The sequence below is a fragment of the Manduca sexta genome, chromosome 19 (assembly GCF_014839805.1).
Source record: "Manduca sexta isolate Smith_Timp_Sample1 chromosome 19, JHU_Msex_v1.0, whole genome shotgun sequence".
NCBI classification, from domain to species: domain Eukaryota; kingdom Metazoa; phylum Arthropoda; class Insecta; order Lepidoptera; family Sphingidae; genus Manduca; species Manduca sexta.
In genome coordinates this window covers 8,716,637-8,727,807 of record NC_051133.1, presented here as the reverse complement: position 1 = coordinate 8,727,807, position 11,171 = coordinate 8,716,637, and the positions used below count along the sequence as shown (strand labels likewise).

The 11,171-nt window shown below is 33.7% G+C and overlaps 1 protein-coding gene across 3 annotated transcripts in view; it reads left to right on the top strand.

The window, feature by feature from the left end:
• The window catches only part of LOC115441948 (alkaline phosphatase), a 109,033-nt gene that overhangs the window by 39,181 nt on the left and 58,681 nt on the right, over positions 1-11,171 (top strand). Inside the window, exon 1 of one of the 3 annotated variants that reach the window (XM_030166879.2) lies at positions 1,913-2,202. The exons of the other annotated variants lie outside the window; for them this stretch is intronic. The gene's annotated coding sequence lies outside the window, so the exon portion shown is untranslated. Of the gene's footprint in view, positions 1-1,912; positions 2,203-11,171 lie in introns of those variants that run through there. 3 annotated transcript variants of the gene reach the window in all.

Genomic DNA, 11,171 nt, shown 5'->3' with positions numbered 1-11,171 from the left:
ATATATTATACAAACATTTATTTTTCTGTCGTACAAAATATTTATGAATTATACATATAAAAAGTAGCATTCTTCTCTCTCCCTCCATCCGGGAGCCTCAAACTCTCTCCATATTAAATTACTATCGGATCCGCCCGTGTGAAAGATTTTCCGGAATAAGAGTCCCGCTAAATATTTTTCCGAATAAAAATAACCCTATGTTGAATAAAATCGATTTTTGTATAAATGATCGATATAATCGATCCAGAATCTAGTCGAGTAGTATCCCTAATTCTTACTTCATTTTTCAATTCAATTTAATGTCACTCACACTTCACTCATCGGAGACAAATAAACTAGACTCTCATTTTCATTATAATATATTATAATTCTCTGACTCTCACTATATCATTCACGATTCGGCTATTATAAAGACTCTGTGCAATTGATTACGATATCGACGTACGCTCGCTGTGATTTCTGGACTTTGTGAACTGATGTAACAATTTACCTGGCATTGATAACGGATACGAAATGGAAATTGCTTTTTGCATTAATTGTGGCTCTGCTGGCGGATCCATGGTGTTGGAGAACGAGCAAATTCGCCATTGTATACAACAATGGACAGCGCCTCGTTTGGCAAGCACATTTTTCTTTAATCGTACAAGTTTAACTGCCGCCAAACTTCTAGTTCGCTCCTCAGTTCCTGTTCTTGGTAACTGCGTGGAGACAGCGACCAGAGTCTGTATGCTACCTACTACACACTTTAGCATGTGGCTGTGGCAACTTAAGAGCAAACTAGCAAGTATATTGTTGATTAAAAAATGTGTGTCATATGCTTGAAGGTTTCTTACATTTAATTCAGCTGGAAGATTTAAATACATAAATATGCTTTCCGTGTGACACAATATTAATATGTGTTTGTTTGTTTTTTTTTTCAGGTTGTAGCCCTTGATCGTATATGTACAGCATGTTGGACCACGGCCCAAGAGCCTATACAGTATACATACTTCAGCTGTAACAATGTTAGTAGAAGCTGCGTGCTCTGTAATAGAATGTTGGAACTCCGGACTCGGTGACTGTGATTGGCAAAACTGAATTGATAAATAATACCATAACAACAACCCTCCTGCACAATACTCAGATAATATTTTATAAAACAATGTAGGTGATGAGGAAATAAATAATATGAACTAAAAATATTTTTTTATTTGTTTAATTTAATCCTACATGCCCTAAGAGTCTACCAAAAGTGTGTAAAATATGCCATGCTTCTGAGGAAGCGTGAATGCTCAATAGTGCGCCTCTGTCTGTCTCTTCGGGTAATACGTACGACGTACGTATATATAGAAAATACATAAAATCTGAAGGGTACTCTTAGAGGATGTAAATACTATAACTACATAATTAGGTACCTTTTACTTATAAAAATTATATGAATCAAGTCTTAAAATAGCCTGATTTAAATAAAAATAATCAGATACCTACATAGTGATGAATCTTTAGGGCTTATATATATTAGATGGATACTTATATCAATAAAAGCATATTTAAAGCATAAATGATAGGACTATAAATCTTCCTTGAACATTGAAAAGTTTTCAATGTTTACTATCAATTATAACCTCAAAATCTCATCGTTTTTTTTTGATTAATGCGATATCCCAGCTTGTCCGTTTTATAAATAATATGTCATGAGAATTTATTAATGATTCTAAATATTACAAACATTTTTCCATTGCTGTTGGTTCCAGGGCGAATTATGTATGGGCACAGAACAATGTCCTTTGTTTAGCACTATATTGTGTGCCGTATCAATATTTGTTTTAGAATAATTTCACAGTTGTAAACTTTTCAATAATTGCTGTGTCCTTTCACAATATAAGTGCGGAGGTTGGCGCATGCGCGTTCGTGGTACTCACTTTAGAAACATCAGTTTATTCAGAAACCCCATTGAAAGCAGACTCTGCCATCACACGTTGCATGAAACCGTTACGTGTTACGAATAAAATCGATTTAAAAAATATTCTGGACTAGTTAATAGATCTGTCGCGATTATTGAACGAGTGGTAAGATATTTTTCTAAAGGGACTCGATGTGTTACCACAAAAAATGAGAGTTATAAAGTGTTTAAAACTGAGCAGTGTGATTGTACGATAGTTTGTTGAAGTGTGTAAAAACTTATAAATAAATGTTTCGAGATCATCAACTATAGTTTTTGGGGTAAGTATTATTCATAAGTTTGGATTTTTGTGACGAAGTTTATGTTATTCGGTTGTGCTCGGATTTTCGGAATTTATCTTTTTTGGTAGTACACAAACTTCAGTGGATGATTTAAATATATTTTCGGAATATAATTTAATGAAATTAACGATTTGAAATTGTACAATTTACGGTTTTAAAATAAGATACTTACACTTAAATATATTTTAAACTTTTAAAACGTTCGATGTGTGGTTATATATATTATATGTATATTATAGCGACAACTTTTAACGTAGTACAATAATAAAATTATAGTTCAATATTTTAACCTGCAAACGTTTTAAAAAAAAGGCCTGCAGCAATAATGATGGATTTAAGAAATATCCCTTGAAAAGTATATATTATATCCTTAATATACGGTATGAAATGGAAAAGAATAAAAATAAAATGAAACTTGCGTAATAGCCAAAATCCTGGACGTATTTGAAGATAAAGCGATAACTTGTTAATTGCCCTACGAACTTAACCAGTTTTGGTAGGTTTTATATATAATTCTATGTCTGTAGTATTATAAACCATTACTTATATGCAATTGTCTAAGTTTTTTAGATACTGAACATACGTTTGATGAAATAATTAGTAATTTTAAACTCTTGACATCATTGGCGGAATACAGTTACACAAGACGAGGATGTTCGCACATATATATTATGAAGATTAGAAAGCCAACATATATTTCCTTACGCTTAAGTACCTGTAAAGGTTTTCCATATGTCCAAAAGCAGATAGTGAAATTAGTGACTACGTTGGGTAAAAACACTCCTTTTTTAATCAGTCGAGACTGAATGAATGACTTGCTATAAAAATGGGTGTCGACCTCAGGTGTCAATTGCGTTTTAAAACTATAAAAAATACTGTTCATATTTATGCGTTTTACGAGCAAAAATGAGAGTCAGATGTCGGGCCGTTATTATTTTTTGCAAACTTTTAATATTTTGGTATTGTATAAATCAGTAACAATGGTGGTTATATTTGAGCTTTAAATGAATTATTTAAAAATACAGTCACAACATCACAATTAATTACCTTTAACAATCAAAAACAGAATTTTACACATATATTTTTTTAACTGCGTGAAATGTCATGATCGTTGAATAAAAAAGAAAACCCGACAGAGAAAAGGTGTCGCAAGGGAGGCAATTTTTTAGTTTTATTTTTTTTATTCCGGCAGCCAACTGATTTACTGAAAGCCACCCAGAGTTACTAGGAGAGGAGGCTAAAACTTTAGCTCTTAACCTCCTAAGAGCTAAAGTTTTAGTCATTCATAAATATTGGTTGCGTATCTTTTATACAAGCACTATTATGTGACCTCACCGCATCTGACAGTAAGCCGAGTACGGTCCAAATAGTGTGTCAATTGACGAGAGACATTATCCAGTCGACACGGTCCCTCTGCAGTTCTGAACTGGTGGTAGGTCTCTCATATGTGAGAGTCCGCCTGGGTAGGTACCACTGCAATGTCTATTTCTGCCGCCAAGCCTTAGGGTGTAGTCAAATTTGTGTTCCGGTTTAAAAGACATTGTAGCCAATATAACTACTGGACATAATAAGACTAAACATGTCATTTCTTAGGAAGGCGAACGCAGTGGAATACCAAACAATATTTGTAATTCAAGGTATTGGATGGTATTTCAACTGTTTATGGGCTATCGTATCAAGCGGACAAGCTTGTGTCGTCATTCAAAGCAATAAAAAAAACAGTTTCTTAGTGTAGAATCAGGACTAAGCATACCTATAACTGGTAAATTGTTACGTACTTATTACAAATTCTGGAGCAAGTATCCATGACAATGTTAAATATATCTGAGGTAAAACATGCTTCCATATCAGGTAAAATAGGTACTGTTAGATCAAGCGAGGGAAACTTGCGTTTGAGTTATTACTTTAGAAAATATCGCGGAACGTACTGCTTTTGTTAAGGTCTCAGAAAATATTGCTAGTACCGTCCACGCTAACATTTTATAAAACTCACAAACTCTTGTTGATAAAACTTCGCACGGCCCATTAATGCGGATTAAGTTACTAGTGCTACGTTTGTTTGCGATGTGAAGTGGCATTGATATTTGCTGGTGGTAGGATATATTTTATATCCGTCCAATTAGCGACCGCCGTTGGTGTTAAAACCCATTATAATGGCCACGTACGTGTGTCCCATTCCGGGATTAGCCTGTGTATGACCAGTTCAAAAGGCCGGCATAATTGCGTCAACTGTCGAAGGGTAACATATTATGTCGTCAGTGGACATTCTCTTAGACCCCAGTCCACTTACCATCAGGTGCAGTGTATCACGTTGACGTGCCGGGATCAAAATATACACATGACAAAGCATACTTTTACAAATGACAAATATATTGTATTGTAACCTTATAAATATATAGACAATATGTTTACTCGTTGATTACATTTGGTATGCACTGATTACCTAATAATTGACTCCTTATCAAAAATTTGCTAATCGTAATCGTAATCATCGCTAATCTATTAATATCAAATATTGAGAGTGACAGACAGACGATCATTTAGGTTAATCACCAACTCAATAACTACCGGTAAATTTGCATAATATCATCTCGATAATATCTCAGTACATTTCACTGAATTCACGGATAAGCTCAACGAGCCGTGGTTGTTCCTAATAGTTACCAAACTTACTTACTATTGTATTAGCATCACCATTTTATTTTGGTTTAGCAATCAGAAAGCATTACGGCAGCAAGTAATTCCTAGTTTTGTAAGTTAAAGCCATATTTGACTTGGCTTAACGATGGTTCTTCAAACAAGCGGAATTGATGCGTTGTACGTGCCATTCGAATATCGAGACGGCAGTGGCGAAGCGTCCATACAAGCCGATTCCCACCGGCTTCCCTTTTAGGTTTTCGGTGATACTAAACAATATATTTAGTAGGTAAATTTAAATTTAAAACATATCAGACAATGAACAATAATTATAATAGCTTAAATTATTAATTAATGATAACTTAATAATGACATCTATCGGCCATTAACCCGATGTTTATTAAATTTAATCGATATCGATTACTTATTCTAAATAACATTAGATGGCGCACCTTGTATTTAGTTCCCCAAAAATTCCGTTACCAAAGTGAAATTGTGACGCCACAGGCGCAAGGTAACCCGCTGTCAAGCGGCTTAATGTCGTAGCATGTTTTTAATATAGATGGCAGCACTTTCTATGACTTTCTATGCCAGTATTTGTCGAAATCGCGCGGAAGATATGGGCAAAGGTAACCCGCGCTAGTTCGGCTTCACGTTAACCGACTTTGTATAGTTGTCGCTTTTTACGTCCTTGAAACGTCATAATTTATTATGCTACCAAGTTGCGGTGTTTGTAAATTGTCATATTCATTTTATTTTTTGATAGTTCTGTGATATTTAGTTACCAGCGCTTTATTTAGAAACTACAAATAAAATTGTATTATAATGGAAATAACTAACTACTTTGTGATCAGATAATGTCTACCTTTACGAAGTATATTATTAGTATGTGATTTCACATATTAGTATTTAGATGGTTAAATATTTGAAGTAGATCTGCAAGTTTTTGATTTCAGACACAAAATAAGAAGAAAATAAATATTAAGTATATTTTTCCGAATTTTATATATCACCACGATACAAGCAAAAGTTAACGAATAACCTTTCTTGATTATAATTTAAATTGATAATTATATATGTTTATCATGTAGGTAGACTTAAACAGTTGGTCTGTTTGGCGATCGTGATACCTATTTCTATTACATTTACAGTTTTATTTTGAAAATAAACAGATACTTTTAGGTAGGTAGTGTGGTTATTATCTTAATACTTACTTTTGTTGCTGTTATAATAAATTAATAGGTAAGTACTTATATTTGTGATTAATGGAAGGAGAATTATTTACGTTTATTGTTCGATTTTATGGATGTTTCAATTATTTACGCATAATACTTAGGTAATTTAGTAGGCATGTCAATGTTTGTCGATTTATATTCAAGACTAATTCGTTGTCTTCGTTTTTGTTTTCCAATAAATTGTCCCGATATCTTAACTGAAGCCAATTTTTTTTACACCGGGTTACCTTTTGAAAAATTTCACCCTTCGCCACTGCGAGACGGGCTACTTACTGCAACCATTTAAAACATATAACGAGACTATTCCGCCTTCACACCCGCGACTGCAATTTCTGGGAGCCAGAATCTAGTGGCACACGTTTTAATGACCTCGGCTAGACAAGCTTAGTAACACTGTAATTACTAAACTCGTATGAACCAAATGGAAAGATAAGGGGCTGGGAATATATCTAAATTGTTGTGTTATGTAGGAAAACGTTGTTATTTCATCTTCCTATGATAATATAAACCTGAATAAATTGTTTATTCGAACGCGAACACTAGAACCCATTCGATTCTAAAAATTCATTCCCTAATACGAAACTACGGTATCCCTGTGGCCTGTATACTACATGTTTTTATTCCCTGAATTAAGTTTTACGCAATTTATCCCAATTAATAAATGCGGTTTATTTGATTGGGGAATACTTCAGCCGAATGTTTGGCATAAACCAGGGTTAACAAGAATGCGTGGCGCTCAAACGAAATTTGTCAAATATTCGTTGGATTTATTTCAGATTGATTTTATCAGGAAATACTTGTAACACAATGGAGAGCTGAATAAATGTTATTCAAGCTGTACAATGCTCTTTTTTGTCATAAACATTTATTTATTGTTTCTGAAAATATTTATCCGTAGTTATGGTTCTGGTCTACCAAATTTTATCAATTTTAAGGAAAATGAAAAACTTGATAAATACAATAAATATAGTTTGTTTTCTCTCGTATAACTGAATGATAAAATGAGCAATTCCATTGTCAATGGTAAAACCAGTCTATACTCTACTCATAAGAAGCACCAACTTTGGACAGAACGTGAATTAGAAAGTGTAGAATCTGTACTACGTATGACATGCCAGTTCATCGGATTAGTTTCAAATTCTAAGTAAATAAATAAATAAGCCTTTTTATCTCCTACATAGGTACATATTTTCGTAAAATAAATTTTTCTTTTTTTCAAATATGCCTTCACGTTGTAGTCGTCCCTTCGGCGTAGGCCTCCCCCGTCGACTTCCACAGCTTCCTATCTCTTGCCATCGTCATCTAGTCTGGTTCTTACAACTTAAAGAAAATATCTTCCTATCTTTTATTAGTCGAACCTAAACTCTAATATAATTAATTTTTTTAAGTATATTCGCAAAAATGTAGTTCAAACTGAAAGACAGGAGTAGAATACCGATATCTGGTGATAGTAATAGACAATATGGAAAAAAATGTCCAGACGGAATCTCATAGAATTTATCCTTCAATCGCAAAATTTTTTTATCCATAGTACCTTGAAATATGTTCATCTCATAATCATTTGTTATATTTACGCGAATGTTAGACATTTATATTATTAAACTATTTTTCGGATATTATCGCGGTTTTAATATTTTACTTTTCTCCCGACGTTTCGAAGACTTTACAGCCTTCATGGTCCCCCCCGTGACGGTGAAGCCTGCAAAAACCGCGATAAAATCCGTAAAATAGTTTAATTTAAATATGTTTATCTGTCTCTCTCTCTCTGGTCGGTTTCTCATATCTGAAGATGGTGTTCAGCATCAGGGTTGCATCTGGAGCAGATGATCTGCCTCCTCCGGTTTCTGTCCAGCGCGTCTCTTCCGATTGTGTTGAATTTAGAGGACGATGAGTCATTTACTTGGTCGGTCCATCTCTTTGGTGTACGACTGCGCAATCTTTTGGAATATGTTTATAAGAAATAAAAAAATAAACATTATTCTCTCCTTTATCACACTCTGTATAATTTCCTTATAACTGGATTAGGTTAACGAGGTATGGCGTGTGGTTCTTTTGAGTCGTTTTATTAATTGTTTTTATGCTCACTGTATCATGTGTTTATGCTTTGTATAAATCGATATATCCTAAAAAAAACTAGTTCCTTTTTAAACTACTTCAAAAAAGGAGAAGGTTCTCAATTCGGCTTTTTTGGTTTGTTACCTGAGAACTCAGTAATTTAGTAACAGAATTTGTTTTTTTTATTCGAAAAAATTCCATATTCGTTTCGTTGTTTTTAAATCGGTTTAGGAGTTTGGTTTTCAAATAAAAAATTATGGAATAAGCATTTCGTCCAAGTAAACAAAATTGCGAATTTTGCTTTCCCGTGATTTTTTTTTCGTTGTGTTTTTGCAGTCTGTTTGTTATTTACCTATTAATTAACGCAATACCTAATTATTATGGTAGGCTATATGAATACAGATGCGTACAAACTATTTAACCGACTTCAAAAAAAGGAGGACGTTCTTAATTCGACTGTATTTTTTTTTTAACTTTACATAGACAAATTTTATTCATACGCTTAAGCTCCACTGCGTAAGCACTTCTTGTAGGTATTTTATATATCTTAGCCACTTGCATGATAGGTCTCCAATTGATTACTAATCATTTTATCATGCTCGTCCATCACATCATAGGACAGAATATAGGGTGAAAAGTTAAAGCACTAGTAACGCTCAAGAATTGCGTTAGATTGTGTATTTATTTGTATTAATTACGTAGGTTTAATGTTCGTATATTCGTTACTCTGATATACATGCTTTCATTATGTAAAACTATATTGTATTTATTTATAATTTCAACTCTATAGACGTCAAATAATTCCCTGAGAGGTGACAGATCGTGTTGGGTCGAGCGTAAAATTTAAACCTGTACTTCTGTAAAGCAAAATATTACTCCGACCTCATATGTGGGTTATGGGCAGGATTACGAGCTCTATAAAATTTTAACTTTTAACATAAAAATCCTAATGGGCTTGTGTTTCGCAAAGACATTTATGGAATAAAATGACGATATAAAATATTGATTTCCTTGTCCATATTATTTATTAACAGAAGTGGTGTTGCTCGCGGTTCCGTTTCGTACAAAAAATCTTAAATTACTTAATTATTTCGTGGCTGAGCAAAATATTGCTACACAAAGTAGCACGTATGAATCGAAGACGTTCGATATTTTCACAAAGTTTCTACAAGTTCATATTTCATATATTTACGACAGGAAAAAAACAAAATATATAAACTATACCTATTTTTAATTTATGCTTTTCAAAACAAATCCAATAAATTTATTCCATTTCACAATAACTGTTGAAAATGTTTTGCAATACTTTAACGTGCTTTTGTTACGGACTGTCAATTGACAGCAGGTATTTAAGGTGGTAGCTCAAGGTCCATTTTCATACATTTTGTTTCGGCTTTAATCTGGGTAACTAAACAAGTATTGGCAAGTAAAGAATTTAAATTCACGTCTAGTTAGTGATTAGTTCTCGCAGTTGAAAGAAAAATGTAAAAATAATTAATAATCATGGATATTTCTGCCTTTAAAATTTCGTCATATTAAATTTTAAAGGCCGAAATATCCATGATTATTAATTATTTTACGTTTTCTTCAACTGCGAGAACTAATCACTAACTAGACGTGAATTTAAATTCTTTACTTGCCAATACTTGTTTAGTTACCCAGATTAAAGCCGAAACAAAATGTATGAAAATGGACCTTGAGCTACCACCTTAAAGAGAAGTTTAAAAGCGAGTACACATTTTGCATTCAGTTTATTTCGTTCGCTGAATATGATAAGCTATGCCACTCATATATGAAATATTTATATGAAACTAGCTAAGCTTATGACGTAGGTTATAAGGCAGACGTTGCGCTCAATATTGATAAGGTTTCGTGGCTTGATCAAAATTGTAAGTCAAGATGAACTATACTGCTGTCTTGTGAGTATAGCCGTGGCAAAGGATAATTTTTTCTGAGAAGGAATCCGACACAACATATAAGTCCTAATAATATGCATAAATGTATATCGATCTAATTATAATGTTTAGATTTAGATTTTAGTTACATTACGAAAAGGGAGCCGGCGGAAATCGATTGCTACGAACCCTTTGCCACTTGAGCATAGTATAATTATTCTTCAAGATTACTATTTTTACTTTCGAGCACATAATGAACATTGTTAAGCATATCATGAAAATATTTACTGTCGATAACAATGGGTATACAGTTAGTTATTGCTAACATCCATTTATTTGGTTTAACTAATGGCTAGTTTATAGCCAGAATTTGCGAACAACCAATAGAATTTCGATTGTAGCGTAATGACTGTGACGCAGCAATAATGGTCCGTTTAATATGCATGCCATGACACATAGGAACATCAGTTTTTATCGCCAAATCTGGTTTATATCAACTGTTGGTTTCATAGGATCATCATTTGCTGGTAGGATGTGTTTTATATTCGCCCGGATAGCTTGGTTAGATAGGTTAAAACCCGCCATAATGGCCCACGTAAGTGTCGCACTGTCGCGTTCCGGGATCAGCCTGTGTATATCCATCAGGCCGGCATAACTGTGTCGACTACCGAGTAGTTATCATCTGTCTGTCACGGGAATATAACCTTATATACTACATAATAAGGTGACACGCGTAATGTCATGTAGCTGTCATGTTTGCCGGCAAACATTCAGATGCTTCAAGGGTCAAGTCAGTCGACATTCTATTGCACCCCAATCCACTTACCACCCGGCGGACAGGGATTACTTTTCTGTGCCTTTATAAAAAAAATCACGGACATTTCGATGATTTGAAAGGCCTACACATCGTCCATGAATTTTACTTTAATAGCTCGATTACTAATTAGTGATGTGCCAACGCATTACCGTTTTTTCTTATAACAATCGATATAATTCATGAAGAAGTTTTGATCGATTTAATTCCCAAATATCATCTTCAAAAATAAACTCACGTACTTGTAGACGTAAAGCTCTATAATATAAATGTAGATTTTGTTCACCAGATTATGTCATAATATATTACAAA